The sequence below is a fragment of the Choloepus didactylus genome, chromosome 1 (assembly GCF_015220235.1).
Source record: "Choloepus didactylus isolate mChoDid1 chromosome 1, mChoDid1.pri, whole genome shotgun sequence".
Lineage (NCBI taxonomy): Eukaryota > Metazoa > Chordata > Mammalia > Pilosa > Megalonychidae > Choloepus > Choloepus didactylus.
In genome coordinates, this window is record NC_051307.1 from 247012968 (window position 1) to 247037749 (window position 24782).

Below are 24782 nucleotides of genomic sequence, written 5' to 3' on the forward strand. Positions count from 1 at the left end.
ATCCAGGCTGTTGTATGTTTCACAACCTCGTTCATTCTTACTGCCACATAGTATTCCATCATGTGTATATACCACATTTTATTTATCCACTCATCTGTTGAAGGACACTTGGGTTGTTTCCATCTCTTGGCAATTATGAATAATACTGCTAAGAACATTGGCGTGCAGATATCTGTTCATGTCACTGCTTTCAGATCTTTTGGGTATATACCGAGAAGTGAAATTGCTGGATCGAACGGTAAGTCTATATCTAGTTTTCCAAGGAACCATCAGACTGTCTTCCAGAGTGGCTGAACCATTATACAGTCCCACCAACAATGAATAAGAGTTCCAATTTCTCTACATCCTCTCCAGCATTTGTAGTTTCCTGTTTGTTTAATGGCAGCCAATCTAATTGGTGTGAGATGATATATCATTGTGGTCTTGATTTGTATCTCCCTAATAGCTAGTAAAGATGAACATTTTTTCATGTGTTTTTTGGCCATTTGTATTTCCTCTTCAGAGAACTGTCTTTCATTTCTTTTGCCCATTTTATAATTGGGCTGTTTGTATTACTGTCATTGAGTTGTAGGATTTCTTTACATATGTAAGATATCAGTCTTTTGTCACATACATGGCTTCCAAATATTTTTTCCCATTGAGTCGGCTGCCTCTTCACCTCTTTGACAAATTCCTTTGACGTACAGAGCTTTTAATTTTGAGGAGTTCCCATTTATCTATTTTTTCTTTTGTTGCTTCTGGAAAGCCATGATATAATAGAATCCAAATGTGTGGTCTAGGCTCCATTCACCTGGCGGGAAAGACGGGAGGCAGAGAGACACATTTCAGGGCTGGATGTTGGTGTATGAGCTTGCCAACATTAGATGACCATTATAATGAAACACTGCATCTTCTCATTTAATTCTTCATCAGTCCCCTGACACCCATCTCCAAGCAAGATCTCCTGTATTATGTGGCTTTGCTGTTACCCCCTCCTCCCCAGGGGGCAAAGCATCCCCTCACATCTGTACACATGGAGTAACACAGACCATGGACAGTAACTGCTCTCCACCCCCTTCTTCAAAACCCCCTTAATTATAGCTTTCAGGTGCCACAGAGCAAGATCATTTCCAGTTTCCCTCCTGGAAATAAAGAGATCCCAAGCAATTCTATAATCCTCCATTACGTCATTAACATTCTGGTGTTAACTGATGGCCTCTGGGTCTGTATTAGGTCATATTCTATTGAGTAAGTATCTTAACTGGTGCCATAAATACAGTTACTGATGGAGGCTAAACTTTAAATTCAGCTGTCTCGTTTATGTAACTGGGGAAACTGAATTTTTTTTCAGCCCATAAATTTTCTAACCAACTTACATTATATTACTGATGGGTCACTGAATGATTTTGCTTAAGTAAAAAAATTCTCTTATCAAATGATAAGAAAATATTAAAGATGTCCCAGAAATGAAAAGTCAGCAAGGACTCCAAAAGAAGGAGTTGAAGGAAGGGCCCGACGTGCAGTGGCTCTCCACCATTAGTCATTCTTGGGCTGCCAAATTTTACTATTTCCATGTGCTTCCTGGTCTCTTCTTTTTTTTTTTTTTCTTTGAAGGATTCTAGGTTTACGGAGCTTCTATTTGAGTGAGGGGAAAGATAAGTAATAACATATAATTAATTATAAAGATAAGTGCAGATGGTGATAAATGCAGTGAAGATATTAAAGCTCACTATTGTGACAGTGACTTGGGGCCGGACAGCATTAAAGGGAGCTTCAGGGACCCCTCTCTGGGTGGTTACCCTAGATCAGGGACCTAAATACCAAAATCGAGGCAGGGTTGCTTGAGCCAGGGGAACAGCAAGTGCAAGGGTCCTGAGATCTGAAGAAACTCTGCTCACATCAGCTGAAGGAGAGAGGAGGATGAGGGGGGCCTGGTCTTGCCAGGCTTCACTAGGTCAGAGCAAGGACATAGCTTGGCGCTAAATGCAATACCAAACCAGCAGTACGGTTTCCTCACTGGGTGACATGCTCATCTTTGCTTTTGTTTAATTTTTTATTTCCCAGCTTTGCATTTTGAAAAATTCCAAACCTGTAGCAAAGCTGAAAGACATGACGGTGAACACTGTATATCCATCTACTTGCCACCAACTGTTAACAGTGTGCAACTTTTCCATCCATGCTTACTTGCTCTCTCTATACTGTGTGTGTGTGTGCGCATGCATGTGTTGCCTCCGCTATTTTCAAGTAGGTTGCAGGCTCAATGGCATTTCAGTCTTCAGCACCTTTCTTCTAAGAATTAGACATTCTTCTACCCAAGAATTTAACGCTGACACATGAATGTTACCTAATATGCCGACCATATTCAAATTTCCCCAACTGTCCCCATAATGTCTTTCAGAGCTTTTTTATTTTATTTCAGATCTAGGATCCATTCAAGTATCACTGCATTTCACTGCCATGTCTCTTTAGTTTCCTTTAATCTAGAAATGTCACCCTGCCCTTTTTAGGGGGAAGGGGGAAATAGCTTTCATGACAGACATTCTTGAAGACTCTTGCCTGGTTTATTATTTACTTAATAGTTTTCTTTAAATATTTTTCTACTTAAAAACATGAAGCCAAAAGAAAAGGGAAAATTCCATAAAAATTACAGGTTTGCTGTATGAGTTATTTGGTTTTTTCTAATACACATTAAAATAACTGGTTAACTAGTCAAACTAAAAATGTCTGTGTGACAGTCCTGCAAATTCTCCTGTGCACCACCTGTAAGGCGTGGCCTCAGCCAGGCCAGCTTCCATCCACCTAGCTCCTGGCTGGAAACTCCAACTCCCAGGGCACCTGACCCTGTGTGGGGGCAGCTCCGTGGGGCCTCCTCAGGAGTGGTGACCTGCTTCTGGCTTCTGCCATTTCCTGCATGGCACTGGGCCAGGTGTCTCACTTTGAGGTAAGTGTCACTTTCCTTGGAGTACCTGAGAAACCTGAGGCTCACAGATTAGCCACTTGCCCAGATCCCCCAAATCAGGTTGCAAAAGCACTTTCTCTGCCCCACCTATATGCCAAGTATACGGCAAGCACTTTCCTCTTGTCCTGGTTACAGATCCCTAGACTTTCTACCTCATGACCACAGACTGGGGCATCACTGACCCCATCTTACAGGTGACCAATCACAGAGCCAGGAAGATGAACAGGTTTGCCTGGATCACACAGCCAGTGAGTAACAAAGCAGATGCGATGACTCAGGTTGGAGATTCCAGAACCCTTGATCCCCTACTCGCCCTGCCCAACCCAGACCATCCATAAGGAGTGAACAACAGTTGGCCAGAGTTCCTCCTAAAATGTGAGGTCACAGGTGGGCCCTGGGCTCCAGGTATGTGCCAGCAGAGATCACCGCTGCCTGGGAAGTGGGGGCTGCACTCACAGGGAGCAGCCCCAGAGGGAGTCGGCTGGCACAGCAGCACCAGCGCTTTGCCAACTTGCAGGAGGCTGGCAGCCAGTGAGAACTGCTAACATGCCTTCCATTTATTCCTGTTTCCCTTCACCATGTTGGTTTTGGCTTGCTGTCCACGCCCACAGGGAGCATTCTGAATCTGGATTCTGCTATCTAGAAACTATACCTTCAAATGTGCTTTTCTTCTTATTATGAGCCATTTCTAAAAACAGTGGACAACAGAAGACCAATGTAAATGTCCTATGTCTCTGAACCCAGACCTTCCCCATGCTGATAGGGCTTTTAACCAATGTTCTTGAGATGTGATTGCTCAACCAGCTGCAAATCCTTCTTCCTCTGGCAACCCCACATCATCACTCAGTGTAGTATGAGGGAGAGATGCCAAAGGCTTTCCTGAGGCAAAGGTTAAGAGGAGGGCTTTGAAGGCAACAGGGGTCTTCTGGAGTCCCTCCTGCAGAGAGCACTCTGCACATCAGGTGGGGCCTGAAGGCTCACAAGTCATGCAGCAGCCCTGGGAGCCAGTCCCCAACCAACACGTGGAGAAGTAGAAGCAACACAGAAAGCTGAAGGCATGAAGGTCAGAGGCTGGAAGACTTCTGAGGAAATGGGGGCCAGCCCCTGGCCAGATACAAGCTGGGACAGCCCACTGGCCTCCTGGGGACTTCCGGAGCCTCAAAAGAAAATCAGATGTCTCCCCAAGTCCCCTTTCCACATCCACATTCCCTGAGAAGAACCAAATGCGTTAGTAATAGCCCCTCCACCCACATCTCCCTCAAAGGTGAGAGGCTGTCTACCACTCAGAGGTGCACAGATGACAGACAACTAAGAACAATAGTGATGTCTGTACATTGGGCTAAACCCACCCTCTGCAGATATTCTCATTAACCCTTCCAATCACTCTGCTAATTAGGTATCATTAACCCTGTTTTGCAAAGGAAAAAGCAGAGACTTAATAAAGTGCCACTGCCCAGACTCACAGGGCCAGTGAGCAACAGAGCAGAGATTTAAACCTGGCTGTCTTCTCAATACTCCTTTCTAAAGGTACATTCTCCATTCAGCGCTGATGAAGCCAGTAAAGCAGAGTGGCAGGGCCCTTCCATAGAGAAAGGGGCAGGAAAGAATGCCAGTGATACCAAGCTGGCCCCATGCCTAAGTTCCTGAACACCTGCAGCGGCAACCAGCTTCTCCCCAGAACAGAAAGGTCACTGATCCACTCCTTCTACACCGAAATATCCACCCAACCCAAGAATGCACAGCATTATCACACAGGAAAACTCCATGCTTCTTTTATTCCAAGGTAACATGCAGGAATCCACTGACTTTGAAGCTAGCTTTCTTCTAAAAAAGTCAGAGATGCAACTGTGAAGCTGGAAGACCTAAGATAATTATTACTGACTTCTGGGCATCTGCTCTCTACCACACGTTATACCAGGTGCTTCATCTACCAATAAGCCTCCTGATAATCCTGAAGGTGGGGGTTTACAATTTTACTATCCAGACAGGAAACTGGGGTTCCAGAGATGAGTGGTGGAACCATGAGTCAAACCCAGATTTATCTGGCTCTAAAATGGGATGCTCTTTCCATTCTAGGATCTTGAATTACATGCAGATATACTTGTATTTCACTGAACACTATAATCAAAAAAATTGGGGTTTAGGGGATGATTATGATTACTGAATCATACAGATATTCCTTTTTGCTTTCTGGCATATTAGAGTAGACAAAGGGAATATACCTGAAATCTCTGAACTGTAATCCAGCTGCCTTGATCTCTGATGATGAACGTATAGCCTTTATCTTGTGCCCTTGTGATTGACTATAAAAACTTGTGACTAACCTTCACTTGTACCCTTCACTCTTCAACTTAAGAGTCTTATGACCACTAAAAACAGCCCCTAATATTTATTAATGAAGGGACTTGAGTTGGCCCAGAACTAACCCTCCGAAGCTATCTTGATAGACAGAGCTGGATCTAACCAAAATGGGCCCACCTGACATGCGCAGCTTAAACTTTAACCTATAAGTGACCTATACCTCTTTATAATACTAAAAATCATGCTCATCATCATCTTTAAGTCCGCCATTTTCTTACATATGTTCTGTGACTAAGCATGTAACTAATCTGCCTGTGTGTGCTCAATAATTAGATCACCTTTAATGACATCATCTCAAGCCACTGTGCTCATTATCCTAAAACCTGCCCATCTTTTGATACTATAAAACCACCAGAGTTACTGCAGTTCAGGGAGACAGATTTGTAGATCAATAGGCCATCTGATCTGCTTTGTGCCTGGCAATAAACTCTCTTTTTGAAACCCTGGTGTCTCAGGAATTGGTCATTTCAGTGCATTAGGCAAAGAACCCACGCTTTTGATCAGTATCAACATCTCACATAGACTTCCTCCAGATGCCTCAAAGTCAATGTGTCTCCATGTTCCCCCAAACTTGCTTCTCCCTTCATTCCCAGCCTCAATTTGAGCCACCATGGTCTACCCAGGCACCCAAGTCATCTCTGGGTCCCCCTCTTCCTCCATTGTTTGCCCCAAGTCCTGTCCATTCTTTCCGCTAAATAATGAAACAGTCCCTCCTCCCATGCTAAGGCTACAGCCCCCAAAGGCCCGACCTCTGCATTTCTCTCCTGGGCTTCTTTTAATCCCATAAACAACAGTTTTCCAGCCTCCAGTCCTACCCCTTCTAGACTACTGTCCATAGAATGCCACAAATTAACTTTCTACAGCAAAGACAGGCGCTCATGGTTACAAATCATCACTGGTTTCCCACTGCCTAGAGCAGCATTTCCCAAGGTAGGAAATGTTTTTTGTAGCACACTGGTCTGGCGTAACACAGTAAGAAAATCATTAACTTTTTGGTTCTCTTTCAATCTCTCTGATCAATGAGCAAGTCCCAATTGGGTGGTGAGGGAGTAGTCTGCTAAATACCTCTGTAACATCCCCTAATCTCCCTTTTAACAAAAACAAAGCGTGGCTTAAGTTCCAAGCCTGCAGCAGGCTACAATACGGCAACTATTGGGTTTTCAGGGTGTGTGTGTGGGGGGGGGTGTTACCCTTTTATTTATGGGAAGGGATACTCATTTTCTACTTGCCTTAGTAATACAAAATTTCCCTAAGAGTATTAAAATGTAAAAATTGAATTGATTCAAAGAAAAATATTAAATTGACCAGCCCATGACAGAAACCGCAAAAGCGATTCTCAAATGACTGTAGTTTGGGAAAGACTGACCTTCCAGCCTGACCCAGAACCCAAAATATTTTTCTCAGAATCAGGTCCTTACCCCCCAAGCCACCCAAATCTCATCATTGCCTTTCCCTCCCACACCCTCTCTACTCAGAAACGCAAACCCATGATTTCCTGAATTACCCATGGTCTTTTACACCTTCAAGCCTCTGTATGTGCTGTCTACCCTGGCTAAATTGGTTCTCCAAGAAAGTGTCTGGGGAATATCCATTTCATAACAAACTCTGGCTTCCCACCACCACCAAAAAAAGTTCTGTGGTCAGATAAACTTGAGAAATGCCAAATTCTCTATCCCCTTCTTTAAGATTCATAATGCACATAGTGCATTAAAGATTAAAGGCTCTGAGAAGTCCTGCAAGGAAAGGAGGGAGATTCTGTATAACTTAACTTTGTTTAACCCAGAGTTTCTCATACCAATTGCTCCTCCTCTTTTCCCATACTGTATACTAGCACCCAATGGACTAAGTGTTCTACAAGACATGTTTAGAGAAATGCCGGCCTAGAATGCTTTCCTTTTCCCCAATCTGAAAAAATTCCACTCCTGACTTACCTAATCCTTCAATCCTTTGATAATCCTCAAATTTGAGAAGGCTTTCCTGCCTCATCATACAGAATTGGTTATGCTCTCTCATCTATGCTTCTGTAAGACTTTGTGAAGTCACATCTTGTATGCATTTAACTTACAGGAATTCAAGAGTTAGCATTCAGTGAGAAAAATATATTTAAATAGTGCAGGTGCTTTTCTCCACTGAACCACTCACTCGGCAACTGTGCCACAGCGATCCTTGAATTCCCTTACTTCTCACAGGCCTCGCATAATGTGACCATCTTCCCAAATGAGCTGTGATTCTAATGTTTAGAGATAGACATTTTTCATGCAACCCGGCTCCTCAACATCAGCTGGCTCCTTCATCTGTGCTCAGCCAGAGAAGCAGGAAAAAACTGGTCCCACAATGGGCTGAGGAGCAAGATCTTCATCTTCAATGCAGACCCTACCCAAGGAGGTTTCAAGGGAAATTCACAGCACACACTCCCTGTTCCGGTTTGCTAATGCTGCCTTTTTGTGAAATATCAGAAATGGATTGGCTTTTATAAAGAGGGTTTATTTGAATACACAGTTACAGTCTTAAGGCCATAAAGTGTCCAAGGTAATAAATGCATCAACAATCAGGTACCCTCACTGGAGGATGGCCAATGGTGTCTGGAAAACCTTCATTAGCTGGGAATGCACATGGCTGGCATCTGCTCCAGAGATCTGGTTTCAAAATGGCTTTCTCCCAGGATGTTCCTCTCTAGGTTGCAGTTCCTCAAAAATGTCACTCTTAGTTGCTCTTGGGGTGTTTGTCCTCTCTTAGCTTCTCGGAGCAAGAGTCTGCTTTCAACAGCTGTGTCAAACTCTCAGCTCCTGTGCATTCTTCAAAGTGTCCCTCTTGGCTGTAGCAAGCTCGCTCCTTCTGTCTGAGCTTATACAGTGCTCCAGTAAACTAATCAAGGCCCACGCCAAATGGGGGGGGGGGGGTCATACCTCCATGAAAACTATCCAGAGTCATCATCCACAGTTGGGTGGGTCACATCTCCATGAAAACACTCAAAGAATTACAATCTAATCAACATTGATACGTATGCCCACACAAGATTACATCAAAGATAATGGCATTTGGGGGGACATAACACATTCAAACCAGCACACCCCCTGAGCACTATCACTAGACCTGAACACACCTCAGGGTGGAGGTGCAACTCCTCACAGCACCTGATGCACTCAGACTGTTCCCCTGCAAGTCTCTGCCCCAGGAAACCAGGAACAACTTCTCAGTCACCCTTCCTGCACCTGACTTAAGCCAGTCAGTATGCACTGCAAATAAAATGGATGGATGCATGGAGAGAGGAAGGGAGAGACAAGGCTCAGGGAAGTTGACTAACTGGGCTTTCTATTAGAGTGAAATCAACATTAACAGACTCTTGGGGTGTTAAAGGGTCCCAAAAGGCTCCTTGCTCAATCATCTGCCCTATGAGTGGATCTCTCCTAGATGGAGAGTAGCCTTTGCTTGACAACCTCCAGTGACAGAGAAACTCTTGAGGCAGTCCCAGGCTACCTCGGGATTACTCGTTTGAACCAAAATCCACTGCCTGCAGTTTCCCCACTAGTGCTAATTCGGTCTTCCGAGATACAAAACCTCCTGTGAAGGCAAAAAAAATCTGGTCAGTCAACAAAAGAGAAAGAGAGAGGCAGACAGGCAGGCAAAGCTTCCCAGGGGATTCAGATGCTACCATGAGCCTGGCACCCCTACCTGGGGGAGCTCTGTCCACTTCAAGCCAGAAATTCTCTGTTCTGAAGTCAGACCACAGGTTAGCTAGGCAGAGAGATGAACATCTCAACTCTCTTTAGAACCCTTCAGAAATGTTCAGGGTTGCTTAATGATTATTAATAAGGATCGTCTCAACTAGAATTCCACCCAGCTCTCCATCCACTATCAGCTCCACTGAGTAAATTCCAAATGTAAATTCTGAGGAACAAATAAAAACAGCTGTGTCAGATAGCACCCTGCATTCTAACTTCCAACGCCAATGTAGCTCTGCAACAAAAACATACTAAATCAAAAGAAAGGTCCATTTCACTTTCTCTTCATTCTGTTTAAACCCTGGAAGCACAGGTCAGCAGTTTGGACTCCTTATGCAGGTGTGTGAGTGTGTGAGAAAGGGGTGAGAGAGAGAAGACTTTAAAAGGATACCACAGGGTTCTGACCCTTATTTTACAGACCCCACAGTCTGGGGTCCCTCACTGAAGCAACCCAAGAATCCCAGCCTCCACAGAACTTTGTATTCATTTGGATATGAAAAACAAACAAGGTTGGAGAGGGTTATGGGAAGAAGGCAGAGTAGGAAGCGCCAGAATCAGTCCCTCCACCAAAACAACTACTGAACTGGAGGGAACTATTGGAATCACCTATTCTGAATTTCTGGAGTCTAGTGGAACACTGTGCAACTTCCAGGGAAGAAGTGGAGAAGGAGACTAGTAAGCTGTGATAAATACTATACATTTCATCCTCCGTGAAGCAGCTACCATCCCTCATCCCCCAACCACATGGCAGGTAGCAGCGGGGCTGCAATCCAGACTCCTGGTGCTGCTTGCCTGGGGGGAAGATGGGCTATAAGGACCTTCCCCCCCAAATCCAGGGGTGTATGGTCTCATCCCTGCAAACTGCTTTTGATCACCTACTTCAGATGGCTAGCTGACCTGCACTGCAGGCCGTCATTGTTGCAAAGCAGCAGCAGAGTGTTAAAAAGGCAGAACCCTTTTTGTTTTGTTTTGCTTTGCTTTGCTTTTCATGTTTCTCTTTCCATTCCCCATTTGGGAGCAAAGTTAGTTTGGAAAAGTCACAAATTGACAGCTCCAACACTCAACAACAATAACAAAACCTAGCAATCCTGGAGGAGTGGGAGAAGGAGATTTCCAGAGTTAGAACATACATACTCAGAATATCCAGTTCTCAACAAAATTATAAAATCCACAAAGAAACAGGAAAGTACGAAGCATTTACAGGAAAAAAATGAATTTGCCAGAAACTATCCCTGAGGAAGCTCATACATTAGAACTATTAGTCAAAGACTTTATGTCCACTGTCTTAAGTATGTTCAGTGAGATAAACGAATCCATAGACAAGGAACTTGTTCTAGTTTGCTAATGCTGCTGGAATGCAAAACACCAGAGATGGATTGGCTTTTATAACAGGGGTTTATTTGGATACACAGTTGCAGTCATACGGCCATAAAGTGTCCAAGGTAACGTATCAACAACCGGGTACCTTCACTGGAGGATGGCCAACGGTATCCGGAAAACCTCTGTTAGTTAGCTGAGAAGGCACATAGCTGGCGTCTGCTCCAAGTTCTCTGGTTTCAAAATGGCTTTCTCCCAGGACGTTCCTCTCTAGGCTTCAGCTCCTCAAAACTGTCATTCTTAGTTGCTCTTGGGGCGTTTGTCCTCTCTCAGCTTCTCCAGAGCAAAAGTCTGCTTTCAAAGGCCATCTCCAAAATGTCTCTGTAAGCTGAAGCTCCTCTCTCAGTTCCAGTGCATTCTTCAAAGTGTCCCTCTTGGCTGTAGCTCCTCTTCAAAATGTCACTCTCAGATGCACTGAGTTTTTTCTGTTTGTCAGCTCATTTATATGGCTCCAGTGATTTAATTTAGACCCACCCTGAATGGGTGGGGCAACACCTCTATGGAAATTATCCAACCAGAGTCATTACCCACAGTTGGGTGGGGTGCATCTCCATGGAAACACTTAAAGAATTACAATCTAATTAACACTGATAGGTCTACCCACACAAGATTACATCAAAGATAATGGCATTTGGGGGGACATACTACATTCAAACTGGCACAGAATGGAAAGAAATTAGGCAAATGTTGTTTGAACAAAATAGAGAGATGGAAATTATAAAAAGAAATCAAACAGAATTCTGGGAGATGCAAAGTACAGTAATTGATATGAAAAAACCCATTAGGCAGATTCAACAGCAGATTTAAATAGGCAAAAGAAAGGATCAGTGAACTTGAAGACTAGACAAGGAAATTACCCAGTGTTTGGAGCAGAAAGAAAAAATAATGAAAAAGAAAAAAGAACAGCATCTGAGGGGCCTGTGGGACACCATCAAATGACCAATATGTACATCACTGGAGACTGAGAAAGGGGCAGAAAAGGTATTTGAAGAGATAATGGCCAAAATCTTCCCAATATGATAAGAGACATGAATATATACATTCAGGAAGCTCAGTGAACTCCAAGCAGGACAGACTCTAGACCTCTAAACCAAGACATGTTAGAGTGAACTTGTCAAAATCCAAAAACAAGAGAGGATTTTGACAGCAGCAAGACAGAAATGACGTCACATACAGTGGACAGAATACATGAGATGGTATACTTAAAGTCCTTAAGTCCTTAAAGGAAAAAAAAACAAAAACAGTCAAAAATCCCGCAAAATTGTCTTTCAAAATTGAAGGAGAAATTGAGACATTTGCAGATAAACAAAAGCTGAGTTTATTACCCGAAGACCTAGATAAATGGAAAGAAATCCATGTTCATGGATTGGAAGTCTTAACAATTGTTAAAACGGCAATTCCACCCAAAGCAAACTATAGATACAATGCAATCCCTATCAAATTCCAACAGCCTTTTTGCAAAAATGGAAAAGCTGATCCTCAAGCTAATATGGAACTACAAGGGGCCCCAAATAGCCAAAACAATCTTGAAAAAGAAGAAAGTTGGAGGACTCACACTTTTTTATTTCAAAACTTACTACAAAGCCACAGAATTAAAACAGAGTAGTTATAGTAAATGTGCCCACACTAAGGCAAGTATTAACAATACGGGGGAAGTCTGTATTTTCTGCATGATTTTCCTGTAAACCTACAACTTCTCTAAAAAACAAACAGAAAAATAAACAAGAGTGGTACTGGCTTAAGGACAGACATATAGACCAATGGCATAGAATTAAGAGTCCAAAGTGACTTCAGAATATAACCCCATACCATGACTCCCAGGGGTGTAAATTTCCCTGGCAACATGGGACATGACTCTCGGGGATGAGCCTGGACCCAGCATCGTGGGATTGAGCAAGTCTTCCTGACCAAAAGGGGGAAAAGAAATGAAACAAAATAAAGTTTCAGTGGCTCAGAGATCTCAAATGAAGTCGAGAGGCCATTCTGGAGGTTATTCTTATATATTATATAGATATCCCTTTTTAGTTTTAGTGTACTAGAATAGCTAGAAGGAAATACCTGAAACTGTCGGACTGCAATCCAGTATCCTTGATTCTTGAAGACAATCATATAACTATATAGCTTATACCATATGACTGTGTGATTGTGAAAACCTTATGGCTCACACTCCCTTTATCCAGTGTATGGACAGATGAGTAGAAAAAAGGGGACAAAAAGTAAATGAATAATGGGGGGGGGGAGTATGAGATGTTTTGGGTGTTCTTTTTTACTTTTATTTTAATTCTTATTTTTTGGAGTAATGAAAATGTTCAAAAAATTGACTGTGGTGATGAATGCACAACTATTATGATACTGTAAACAACTGATTGTACACTTTGGATGACTGTATGGTATGTGAATAAATCTCAATAAAATTGCGTTTTTAAAAAATGGGCCAAGTCAAAGGATAAAGGACAATACTGACTGTGTTTTAAAACTTCAACTTCTGGTCAAGACCAAGGGAAGAAATGTTTATTTGGTACAGGATCTATATTTTCTGTAGCACACTAAATAATTTAACTTGCATGCTCAGTTTATTTAAACACCATAAGTACATGGAACTTTGAACAGAAAGTGAGACCTGGCAGGTTTATACAGCTTAGGGTGAAATCGCAATATATCCCAAAGTAATTTGGGCAGAGAATAAAAATACATTTGCAGGGCCCCCCTGAAGAACTGGGGAAAAATGCAGAAACGTTGGACTTCCCCACGTGGGTTATTACTGATATTCTCACAAATACTGAGGACCAACAGTTTAGTAGGTCAAGCCCTCTATCTGGGGGCTTCCCTTATGAAGCTTGTTACTGCAAAGGAGAGGCTAAGTCTACTTATAATTGTGCCTAAGAGTCTCCCCCAGAGAACCTCTTTGTTGCTCAGATGTGGCCTCTCTCTCTCTCTAAGCCCACTCGGCAGGTAAACTCACTGCTCTTCCCACTACGTGGGACCTGACTCCCAGGGGTGTAAATCTCCCTGGCAATGAGGACATGAATCCCAGGGATGAACCTGGACCCGGTATCGTGGGATTCAGAAAATCTTCTTGACCAAAAGGGGAAGAGAAATGAAACAAAATAAAATTTCAGTGGCTGAGAGATTTCAAATGGAGTAGAGAGATCATTCTGGAGGTTATTCTTATGCATTATATAGATATCCCTTTTTAGTTTTTAGTGTGTATTGGAAAAGCTAGAAGGAAATACCTGAAACGGCTGAAATGCAACCCAGTAGCCTTGATTCTTGTAGAATAACTATGTATTATTGCAGTATAACTATGTAGCTTACATGGTGTGACTGTGTGATTGTGAAAACCTTGTGGCTCATACTCCCTTTTTCTAGCGTATGGATGAATGAGTAGGAAAATGGGGACAAAAACTAAATGAAAAATAGGGTGGGATGGGGGGGATGGAATGCTTTGGATTCTTTTTCACTTTTATTTTTTATTCTTTTTTGTATTCTTTCTGGTATAAGGAATATGTTCAAAAACAGATTGGGGTGATGAATGCACAATTATATGATGGTACTGTGAAAAATTGATTGTACACTGTGGATGACTGTAGGGTATGTGAAAATATCTCAATAAAACTGTATTTAAAAAAACAGATTACAGGAATTACAGAGGAAGCAGAGAGACACAAAAATACGCTAACATTAAGAGTAACAACACGAATTCAAGACACTGAAAGAAGTGAAACGGGACACCCAGTCAAGTTAAGGTCAACTGTTTGAGCTAGTTACAGGAACTTGCAGTGTATGAATCTGAAGTAGTCATTACATTTTGCCGCATCCTTTGAAATGAGCCGAGTTCAGGTCACTTCCCTGACCCAAAATCTGTAATGACTAAGGCTGCCAAGTGTTCCAGCCTCCAAGTCATCTCCTCTTCTTCCATTACCTTGTATTTACAGCCAGATTAATTATTTGCTAATTCCTAAACATGCTGTAGCTCAAAAATGAGTCCTTGCCCAAGGCACACCAGAGTCAATTAAGTGACACTGGGATTCTGAGAAAAGTTTATTTAGCAAAGGGTAGCCCCACAAAGACAGGAGGGCAGTCCTCAAGTCTGTCTCCCTGAGTTGGAAGTTTTGATGGGATTAAACAAGAAGGGAGGTGGGTTGTAGGGGAAAAAAAATGGACCAAGTATTTGAAGAGACATTTCTCCAAAAACGACATTCGAATGGCCAATAAATATATGGAAACATGCTCAACATCATTAGCCATTAAAGAAATGCAGATTCAAACTATAATGAGATACTACTTCACACCCGCTAGGATGGCTGTTATTAAAAAAAAACCTGAAAATAATAAGTGTTGGCGAGGGTGTGGAGAAACAGAAACACTCATACATTGTTGGCAGAATGTAAAATGATGCAGCCTCTGTGGAAGACATTTCAACGATTCCTCAGAAAGTTAATCATAGAATTCCCATATCATCCCGCAATTCCACTCCTAGATATATACCCAAAAGAACTGAAAGCAGGGACTCAGGCAGACATTTGTACAAAAATGTTCACTGCAGTATTATTCACAATAGACAAAAGGTGGTGTCCATCAATAGTTGAATGGATAAATAAAATGTGGTATATCCATGTGATGGAATATTATTCAGTCATTAAAAAAAGAAGTGAAGTCCTGGTACATGATACAACGTGGATGAACTTGAAGACATCAAGTTGAATGAAGCCAGACATAAAAAGACAAATATTGTATTATTTCTCTTATATGAAATACTTAGAATAGGCAAATTTAGAGACAGAAAGCAGAATAGTCCTTACCAGGGGTAGGGCAAGAGGGGAATTGGGAGTTATTGCTAAATGAGTATGAGTTTTGATTTGGGATGATAAAATGGTCTGGAAATGAACAGTGGTGAAAGGTACACCATACTGTCAATGTACTTAATGTCAAAGAATTGTCCACTTAACATGGTTAAAATGATTTTTATATTATGTATATTTTATCACAAGTATAAATTAATTAAGTAATTAAAAGAAAACAAAACAAGGCTGCTCCTCTTCATGGCTTACATTTCAAATAAACCTCCCAGGAGGTCAAAAACAAGACAGAGGCAACCTGCTCCACAGACTTGCGTCCACAGAAATTCCCCCAACCGCTTACCCATTTTCAAGGGAAACTGATGTCAACAGAGTCTCTGAAAACAAATGAGAATTTATTCCTAAATTGAAAGGAGGAAGAGAGAGAGAAGAAGAGACAGAGAGAAGGAGGAAATAGAGAGAGGGAGAGAGGTGAAGAGAGAGGCAGGAAGGAAGCAGGGGAAGGGGAGGAAAGAAGGAAGGGCGGCCATTTTAAAAGATTCACGTTGAACTAAGTGATGTTTGAAAATGAAGCAAGAAGCCCTGAACTATAGCCGTAAACATACTCACTCTTGTTTTTTATCCTAAGATATTTTGGTTCTTGAACTAGAGCTCTTGAGGATGCCGGGCAGGATTAGCATGGCCAAGGGCAGCCTAAATCTAGAGAGCCAAGACTGTTCGGTATAGGCTCCTGGAGGCCCACCCACCACTCTTCCTCTGCCCTCCGCTGCTCCTTGCTGCAGGGGAGCTTCAGAACAGGCAGGAAACAGCCTTCTCCTGATCGTACCCCATCCTGTCTCCTGACCAACTGTGAAAAGTCAGTGGTGCCGCAGGAAGTAATGTGGAGTCCCAAACCTTGTTCTGCACTTTCTGTGCCTCAGTTTCCTAATCTATCAATCAAAGGCAATACCCCCTTCCTTACAGCTCACTGTAAGGATCAGAAATACATGCTGAGCAGTTAACTTTAGTAGACAAATAATAAAGGTGGCTATTATTATATCTACTTCTCTTTCATCTCAGAAGGTTTTCTCCTTGCTAAGAGAAACTACAGACAGCAACCCTGCTCCATGCAACTGTTTACACGTCATGCCTCATCATCTTCGTTTCAGGTAGGTTCCATTTTCAAAACAGATCTGTGTCCTGTGCAGTTTACAGACAGTGACTGGCTAGTTTGCTCCCCGCCAAGTTAATGCTCTCAGCAAAGATGGAACAGTTCCCATCGCCTCCTCCTCTAATGTTTGGATCCAAGTGGAAAACAGGCCTGATAAAGAGAAGGATAACTTTTTGAGGTTAATGACTGGTCAAATGCCTCTAAGCAAGCCAACCACAATGAAGAATGTCTGTCTCTTCCTGGAGACCCAGGAGAATTCTAGATCTGGGGTTTACAAACACTACCAGGAGGTCAAAAAGAAGAGAAGATTCTGCCTGAGTCAGGTAAGTTCAAGCCTTCAGGACAGTCCCACTGCTTTTCTGTTAAGGTCTCAATAAAAGATACATTGAACCTCCCCATCCCTTCTGGTATTCCAGAAAGCCTCATACGGTCCAGTTCCACATTCATAGTTCCATACTCCGTAGAAAAACATGGGATGCAAAACTAAATACCAGGGTGATTTATGGATGGCATTTATCTCTCCTTACATCTTTTGCAAAGGGTCCTGAAATCAACATTGCATTACATAAACTACTCAGAGACTCATTATTTTATCTTGAAAAGGGAGGACAGAGACATGTTCCAAATGGATCGGCACACTTGGGACACCCAACCCCTAAAATGCTGCACTGTCAATAATTCTTTACAAGAAGAATAGTTTTTTAAAGGGTATATAATTTTAATGCATCCAAGAATTCCTTAGCAGGCAAAGGCCTCCTGAAGTTATCTGGTCCATCTCCCAACTTCAGGAAAACCTCCCCTGCACACAGTTATCCCAGTCATGCAAATTAAACCAAATCTGTGGGATGAGGATTAAAAATAAATTAGGTCAAAGAAGAAGCCTCTGGAAAAGCAAGAGTTTTCATTGAAATGGAAGTGTCTGCTCAGTCGTCTCACCATTAATAACTGTGGGAGAGGCTAAAGGTAACTTTATGGGCTAATAAAATGCTTTCTGGACGAAGGGTTCTTACAGACAAATATTGCCTGAAATCAGCAGACCAATCTGCTGGGTTTTGGGGACCCTTTTATTAGGCAGATTTCTCTGTGATGGCATTACAGAACCTACCCCTTGGGGCTCAGGGAACTCCGCCTCACCCCTGACCGGAAGGGGCCCAGGCCGCCTGCCCTCCCCCTCCTCTGGGCACAGCACACACTGCCCCTCCTCCATCCTTGCACTGAAAGAGGTGTTCTGGTGTCAGTCTCCCCAACAGCCCGGAGCAACCAGAGGGCAGGGGTCTTGCCTGATATACCCGAGCCCCAGAGCTTAGCCAAGGGCCTGTCTGGCCCAGACAAGGGACCCAATCAATCTTGGGTAAACAGATGAGGGAGAACACCAATGAACAGACCACTAACTGACTGAACAAATGGCCAAATGAATGGAGGAAGGCTATCTATTCCTCATTTTAATTAATTGTTGCTTATTCTTTCCACTCACACTTCTTGAGCACCTACTCAAATTAGCAAATAATGGATTTGGTTAGCCTGATCTACAACTTCAAAGTAAAAAATCTTCCAGGGGAAGTCGACCATGAAGCAGACAAAAAGTATCTAATGCGAAAGTGTGACCACTGCAGGCTCCTTTCTTTCCATTATCTTCTAGATACATCCATCTTTAATAATAAAGTTACGTTCTAATCTGTTACCTGAGCAGGCAAAAATGGCTGGATAGATTTTTCACTGAATTTGGGATGGTCTTATTTAAAGCACAGATTGCTGATCAGACTTGAAATTCCCTGGAGAGGGCAGGGGCACCTCCAAGCAGGAGGCGGCCTTCCATTCTCTCCAGCAGCCCAGGGCATGGGAGAACATTCTGGCTCTTAACTTGTGTGGCTCAACCTAGGGGTCCCCAGGCAGGCTGTGGCAGGGAGCAGCTCCCTTATTTTACCACAATCACTGATTCTCCGGGGCAGGTTTAGATGGGCTGTCAGAACACAACACTGCTAGGCACCCTGACAAATACAGAAGGAATCCAACCCTGACTCGCACACAACAAATATAGAAAGAATCCAATCCTGACTCACACACAACAGATACAGAAAGAATCCAATCTTGACTCGCACACAAGAAAGAGAAGTAGGCGGATCCTGAAGCTTGGGACAATTCTCAATTGGACTGAACAAACTAACACAGACAAGGAAGTTCTACCAAAAATTAAGAAAGAAGATCATAATCACATCAATACAAATATTGGAAATAAAAATAATAGCTAATGTTTATTAAGCATTAACTCTGCACCGGGCTCTGTTTTCAGCACTTTACATATTAATTCACTAATCCTCACTACCACTGTTATAAGTAGGTAGACTATTATTATCCCTGTTTTACAGATAAAAAAAAAAAACACTGAAGTACAAAGTGGTTAAGTCACCAGTCCAAGATCACAGAGTGAGCAAGCGATGGAGCCAGGATGCAGACCCAGGTAGCGTGGTGCTGCTATCAGTGCTTTCACTGCTTCCATCTGACCACCCTGTCCAGAATCTTCTACACTCCTTCCTTATGAGAGCTAACAACAGTCTACTGAAGGCCTGGCTCCTTGGGAATACATCACTTCATCTTAAACTAGGGAAGTCACTGAGAAAAGGGCCTCCTCCCGGATCTGCTTCACACTGTGCTTAGAGAGCCCTGTCTCTCACCTGATACGACCACAAATAAATAACGCTGGTGTTTCATTTCCATTTGGTAATATGTTTCATGCTAAGGATTCCTGGGATTACAGATGTATTCTAAAAACTGGGTTTCCAGATCTAAGGGAGCACCAAACTTGACATTCAATAGGCTAAGTATAACAGTGGTTCAGTCACTGATCAGTAAGATCAGTAAGATAGACAGTATCAACCAAAAGCTTATCCTGGGAACTTCTGCTACAATTTTATCCTTAAAGCTCAAAGATTCACTACAAAAATTCAAATACTCTCTATTTCATAATATAAAAAGGTAGACACTGCCTGAGTGCACTGGCATTGACATCTACAAGACCTGGGTTAGATCCATCTCTGCCACTGTTTCTTTCACCTTTGGCAGCTCCTTTATTTCCTGTGGGCCTGCACTTCCTCATCTGTGCCCAACTCACAGGGCTGTGGGGGGATTATGGAACTTGCACCCATCCTCTTCCTGTGCCGTCCCATCAACACTCATCTTCCACTGTAGATGGGAACAGCGGTGTCACTTTAAGGAAACAGTCTACCATGATTCAAGACCACGGATCAGGGCATCCCTGGAGAGAAGTGTGGATGGCATGGCCTTTTACATAACATGAGCATCACTAAAGGAATAAAAATGAAATAAAATTATACTGCCTGTCTTCGTTTGCCAGACAGAGCTGCTATGAAAAATACCACAAAATGAATTGGCTGAAACAACAAGAATTTATTGACCCATGGTTTTAGAGGCCAGAAGTCTTAAATGAGCTGTCGACTAGGCCATGCTCTCTCACAGAGCTTGTAGCATTCTGGAGATGGCTGACCACATCCTTGGGGTTCCCTGACTTGCATCTCTGTCTCCTGCCATATGATGATGCCCTTGGTTTCCTCCTGTGGCTTTTCTCTGACTTCCAGCTTCTATGTCTTTCTTCTGACTTCTTCCAACTTCCGGTTTCTATTGACTGGCTGCATCCAAATGTCCTCTCTTTACAAGGCCTCCAGTGGCAAAGATTAAGGCCCACCCTGATTCAGTTTGGCCACCCCTTAACAAATAATAACATCTCCCAAAGATCCTATTTTATAATGGGTCCACACCCACAGGAATGGGATTAAGAACGAGGACATGTCTGTTGCTGGGGTGCATGATGCAATCTTTCACACTTCCCCAACGAAGCTGTTCAGATGTCAGAGACTGAACAAGGTCCTGTCACTGCTGTTTCTGTATGTCCAACTGCCACCAATGGGGCACAACCATTCATTCACACCATCTACAATCTGTATTCCACCTCTTGGTAGAAACATAGCCAAAGTAACCCACTCCTGGAAAATAACCATCAACATCAATACAATAAAACCATGTTAAAAGTCACATCACGGGAGGCTAAAGCAATGTCTAAAGGGAAATACATAGCTTTACATGTTAAACACTTAAAGAATCAGTCAGTGTAATTCACCATATTATAAGAATAAAGAAGAAAAACTATACAATCACTTCAGTAGATACAGAAAACCCATTTGACAAAATGTGACTACTACTCATGACAAAAATATTCAGCAAATTAGTAATCAAAGGGAACTTCCTCACCTCAATAAAGGCCATCTATGAAAAACCCATCACTAACATCACACTTAATGATATAATATTGAATGCTTTCCCCCATGATCAGGGACAGGGCAAGGATGTCCACTCTCACCACTTCTATCAAACATTGTACTGGAAGTCCCAGCCAGTACAACAAGGCAAGAAAACGAAACAAAAGGCATAAAAATTAGAAAGGAAGAAGTAAATCTATTTTTATCCACAGGTGACATGATTATTTATGTAGAAAATCCTATGGAATCTACAAAACTACTGAGAGTTAAGATACAAGAGCAACATATTTAATTTTATTTCTACATATTAGCAACAAATAAAAATATCATTCACAATATATCAAAAACATGAAATACCAAGGAAAAAATTTAACAAAATATGTATAAAACCTCCATACTAAACAAAACACTGCTGAAAGGCCCAAATAAATGAAGTGATATGCCAAGTTCATGAATTGGAAAACTCAGTATTGTTAAGGCTCAGTTCTCCCCAGATTGATCCACAAATTCAGTGCAATCCCAAAAATAATTTCAGTAGAAGTTATCTGTAGAAATTGAAAAGCTGCTTCTAAATTTATATGGAATTGCAAAAGACCTAGAATATTCAAAGCAATATTGAAATGAAGAACAAAGTTGGGAAACTCATACTACTTGACTTCAAATTTTTCTATAAAATTACTTAATAAAGACAGTGTGGTACTGGCCTAAGGACAGACAAACAGTTCAATACGTCCACGCGTACAAATGGACACACACTTAAACGGTTAAATGATTTTTGACAAAAGAAACAAAACAATCCTATGAAGGAAGGACAGACTTTTCAACAAATGATGAACAGGAACAACTGGCTAGCCATATGGCAAAAAATGAACTTTAACTCCCATCTCACCCAAGACCCAAAAATTGAGTCAAGATGTATATTATAGACCTAAATGCAAAAGCTAAAACCATAAAGCTTTTAGAAGGAAATAGAGAAGCCTTTATGATTTGGCAGTAAACAAAAGTTTCTTAGATAAGACACAGAAAGTAATAACCATAAAAGAAAAAAATTGATAAATTAGACTTCATCAAAACTAAAAACTCTTGCTTGTCAAAGACACCATTAAGAAAACAAATAGGCAAAGCCAATGAATGAGAGAAAATTCACAAAACATACAATTGACAGAGAACTGGTAAACAGGTTACATAAAGAACTTGTAACATACAGTAAAAAAAATAAAAAATAAAAAATAAAAAATGTGCAAAAGATTTGAAAGATACTTCAAAAGAAGATATACAGAGAGCCCATAAGCAAATAAGCACATAAGCACATTCAGGGAAATGCAAATTAAAACCACAATGAGATACCACCACATACCCACAGAATGGCCAAAAATTTTAAAACTAGAACATGAAAGAAACATTGTCAAGGATATGGAGCTACAGGAACTCTCACACACTGTTTAAGGGGGTGTAAAATGGTACAACCACTTTGGGAAAAAAGTCTGGCAGTTTCTTCTAACACTAAACATACACCTAATATTTGATATGTCAATTTCACCTAGGTATTTACCCAAGAGAAATGAAAACATATGTCTACCCAAAGATGTGCAAGAATGTTCACAGCAGCTTTAGTTATCACAGTGCAAAACTGGAAATAATTCAGGCGTCCCTTCATAGGCAAACGAATAAATCATGGAATATTCATAAAATGGAATACTAATCAGCCATAAAAAGGAACTACTGATAAATGCAACAACCTGGTTGAATCTCAAAAACATGCTAACTTGAAAGAAGTCTTACACCAAAGAGTACCTACTGTATACTCCGCTTATATAAAGTTCTAGCAGAGGAAAAAAAAAACTCAGAAGAGTGATTTGTTCTGTGGGTGGGAGAAGGGATTGTCTGTGATGGAGAACTGGGTAATTTTCTAGAGTGGTGGTTCCCAAACTTGTCTGCACATTAAAATCACCTAGGGAACCTTTAAAAATTCCACAGCACAAGCCCAAAGCTAAAAGCCCCAGTGACCAGACTGATTAAACCACACGAGACCAATTAAATCAGCATCTGTGGCAGTAGGATAAATATTTAGTTATTGGTATTGTTGACGCTCCCTCAGATAATTCCAATGTGAAGAGAAGTTTAGGAACTACTGTTCTGGGTTGACTGTAATGTTCTATAATGTCAGTAGGAGTTTGGGTTACACAGGTATATGAGTCTGTCAAAACTCAAAGAATAACACAAAGATTTGTTTCATTATATGTATATTTTATGAACAAATCACAAAAGAAAAAAGGAAACAGATATTAAACTCTAGTTAATTATATACATGCTGAAGTATTTAGCAGAAGTATACTGATGTCTGCAACCTACTCTGAACTACATCCAAAAACAAAAAGAAAGACAAACAGATGGATAGATATGAGATAAAGCTGGTATAGTAAAATGTTAAAAATCTAGGTGTCAAGTATATGGGTACCCACTGTAAAATTCTTTCAACTTTTCTGCATGTTAGAAAATTTTCATAAAATAGGGGAAAAAAACATATCACCAAACAATAAACAAAGCACTGCCATCTTCGCAGAGCTTGATCCTTCCTGAAGCAATGTCACAAACATTCTTTCATTTGGCCTCATTACCACCCTTATGAGTCAGGTACCTTTGTCCCATCTTGTGGTTCCCTAGCCTAGGTCGGTCTTTGTCCTATGTCAGGCCACCAGCCAAACAACCCCACAGTGGGTCCAAACAATAAATACAGAAGTCAAGTTGGGCTACCAGGCTGACTTGTGCACAGATTCTGGCCCACTCCTCTTGCTCCCAGCATCTCCTGTGCCTGGGTCCCCTGCTCCAGCTTACTAACCCCAGCTCCCTAAAGGGATCTCTGCTCTGCAGATTTGCTCTTTTCTTGAGTGTACCCAGAACTCTGGTTCTGAGACTAGTCACCTCCCATCCCTGCCCCAATATACACCAATACTCTTCCCTTAGACCCCCAGGGCAGGAAAGGGGTAAAGAGTCAATCATGATAGAACACAGTATTTCCAAACAATTGGACACACCAGACCAGATTTTAGAGGGCACACACATTTTTAACTGTAATAGTTAAGTATGTATTTTAATATTCATTATAGGGAAATGTAACTAACATTTCAATCCCATAGTTCAAGGACAATATTACTTAGGAGAATTTTAAATAAAAGAAGTGAGTCCATTTAAAGTAAACAATTAGTAATAATAAAGGTGATGTGGGGATAAGACAAAATCCACCAAAACGGTGAATTGTGCACAACTCGAGCTTGGGATCACCAGTACCACAGAAATCACCAGCGGACAACAAAATAATCAACAGCAACCTGCCCCATCCCAGGGGAAGGAGAAACTCAAACTTCTCTACTGCTGAGCTCTTCCACTCAGTGCCAAGTGACCACAGATGTCCCAAAAAAACAGATGACTTAATGGGGCAATATGGAACAAAGACCAAGACTCTGACCACACAGGGCAGAGGTTTATTCCTCAATGTCCCTGTGGTGGGTGTCTTGCAGGAACCCCGCATGATATTCCACACTGCCAGCCTGCAGGCTCCCAGGGGTTTCAACTAATACTCTCTCCCTATCTGACCGAGACATGGCTGGGAAGCTGTAAAAACAAGGCCCCCAAAAGAGACTCATGTTAAGAGAAGAGAGGACGTTTTCCTTGTGTTTCTTACCACAGAAGTAGATGTCTGGCACAGAGTAGGCACATAATGAACATATGATGAATAAATGAAATCTGACTAATCTCTGAGGCTGAGGTTTTCAAATTCAAGTTGGCAAACTGAGGTGTGTGTGATGGCATGCCAGGGCATACAGAAAGTCCTAGTTTAAAGGACATCCTGAGATTTCGTACAAAGATTTAATTTTCCCTGATGCTAACTCACTTAAAATACTATTTTTATAAAAGAACCATAATCAGTACAACCTTTTGGGTGGCAATTTAGCAATACCTATTAAAATGTAATTGGCCCAGCAATTTTCATTTCTAAAATAGAGACCCCCAGAAACACTTTCACAAGGGCACCAAGAGATATGGGCCCATAGCACTGTTTGTAACAGCGAAAGACAGAACACACCCTAACTGCCCCTCACTGGCCAAATGGTACATAACACACCCTAACTGCCCCTCACTGGCCAAATGGTACATACACACAGG

General features: G+C 41.8%; 1 protein-coding gene across 3 annotated transcripts in view; it reads right to left on the reverse strand.

Annotated features, from left to right (window-relative positions):
* The window catches only part of EEFSEC (eukaryotic elongation factor, selenocysteine-tRNA specific), a 304753-nt gene that overhangs the window by 237730 nt on the left and 42241 nt on the right, over positions 1–24782 (reverse strand). The gene's annotated exons all lie outside the window — the stretch shown is intronic.